Genomic DNA, 2321 nt, shown 5'->3' with positions numbered 1-2321 from the left:
ACTTTAACTTTTACCAAAGTATTCTTATGATACGATGCTTGTACTTTTACTCAACTATCGCTTTCAGGTACTTTATACCTGCGATTCCCAAACTTTTCAGCTTTTGACCCACAAAATAACATTAGAGACCTGTGACCCCAACTGTTTCTGGATGATAAAACATTTGTATCAGGTCAATAAACATGGGCATAGTAACAATATTTTTATACTACATTTATCCATTTTAAATACACTAACCTCACTCCTTTGTAACAACTAAGGCAAAAATATAATTAATTCAGAAAATCTTTTCAGGACCCCACCTTGATGTTTCAGGACCCCACTTTGGGTCCCGACCCCAACTTTGGGAAACACACTTGTAAACCCTTCTATGAAACTAGAATGGACCGGTCTGGAAGCTGGAGGAGCTGTGGTGTGAAGCGCTTTGTTTGGATTTAAAGAAACAGCCTCAAACTGAGTTGATCTGAGACACAGCTCAGAGAAAAAGGGTGAAAGAGGGGCTTGTGGAGTTACAGTAAGGAGGAATTCAGACCAAAGCATTGCAGTTCCACTTTATATAGACCCCAACTGAAGGATCTAAATGAAAAAGGAGCAGGACATGTCCACTTTAGCTTATCTCTTGTTCTTGTTTATTTTAGCTTTTTAAATTCCAGACTTGACAAAACAAATGTTTAACTTAGCTGAGCTGTGAACTGAAAGAGCTTCTCTGGTAATGACAGAATAATAACATTTGTTAAACCATTTAGACTCATTTTCTATTAAATAAATAAACACAAAATTTTCAACATATTTTGAACGATTTCATAATAAAAAAAACACATTTTATCTTAAGGTTAAGTCACGTTTTGTGTGAGTCTAAAAAATGTGTTCAAACTGATCTAATATTCTGAGTGAGGAGTCTTGGAAGAACATTTTATTTAAAATAGTACAAAAGATTCAGTCAAAACACAACGATCTTTTTACAATGAGTTGTACACAAGCATGAAACAGAGGTTTTCATATTTTCACTGATTTCTTTAGATTTTCCCATGATGCAACACAAAGGAGCAGTGTGTTTAACTCATAATTTTTAACACATTTTCTGTGTTAGCATCAAGTAAACACATATTGTGTTGTTTTCTACACCTTATGTGTTGTTCTACTGAAACAACTGGACATAATGAGCACAATTAATGTGTCGAATTGAACACAAAATGTGTTGTTTTTATATGAACACATTATTGTTTTGGGTCAGTGTTGAAAAGTTAACACATAAACAAGGGTCTGAAAGCTTTGTATTAATGTGTCCGGAGCCACAAAACGTGCTCCAGCTGTGGTTATCAACTAGTGGCCCGTGGGCCACCTTAAGTTCGTTGAAGGTCTGATTTACGGACAGTGGAGGTGACTTTATACAACTCAAAATATATACTGAATTTGAACATTTAATGTTATTTTTACACTTTAGAAAGAAAAATAAGATCATATTTATGTAAACCAGAAAAGAAGATAGTGTACCAAATTTATTTTACTTTTGTTATCTAATCAACTTAACAGATTTCTTCGTTAAAAAAGGTATTTCCAAAACATCCCAGATGGATTTGAGAAAATAAAAACCACCCTTTAAGGCTGGAAGTCGGGTTATTGAAGTGGTCAGAAACTACAAGCATGATCTAATTGACACAGTATGTGTGAAACATGTTGATTATATCATGCTTTGTGGTCTTTGCATTATTGATTACATATTTGTGAAGAAACTGACAGAAAAAACTGTGACAGCTAGACTTTTCTGTTTTTTAACGTTTGGTCAAAGCTACAAAGAGCGGCTGCAGGCCTCTGAGATTTATTCCCAAGAAACATTGTTATAAAAATAATATTGACACAGATTTCCTTACTTTTTGTGCCATCTAGAAACAATTGAAAACACTAACAACCTTAAAACAGGAAAGGTTTCATCTAATTTAATCAGAGCAACGAAAAACACATTTTTGTTTTGATTTGTGACCCATCATATCAAAATGAGGATTAAGTACAATTTGGTCAAAATGACCTAATTACATTTTCAGATTCCTACTTTAAAAGCTACATTTTGATACCTGGATCATTCTGATATTATAATTAAATCCATATATATGACTTAATTTGTCTTGTTTGTTACGATGATACATATGGAGGACCAAACCTATCATTATTGGAAATAAATGTATAAATATATAACTGGCGTAATAAAATAAATTATAGGGTCAAAAAGAAGTTTGACAAATAAATTATTGTGCCATTAAATCAATTACATCAATTATTTAGATATAAATGTGTATTTACATTTTAATTTTGAAGGATTATAT

The sequence above is a fragment of the Austrofundulus limnaeus genome, unplaced genomic scaffold, assembly GCF_001266775.1.
Source record: "Austrofundulus limnaeus strain Quisiro unplaced genomic scaffold, Austrofundulus_limnaeus-1.0 Scaffold435, whole genome shotgun sequence".
Classification (NCBI taxonomy): domain Eukaryota; kingdom Metazoa; phylum Chordata; class Actinopteri; order Cyprinodontiformes; family Rivulidae; genus Austrofundulus; species Austrofundulus limnaeus.
Note: the sequence above shows the minus strand (reverse complement) of the source record.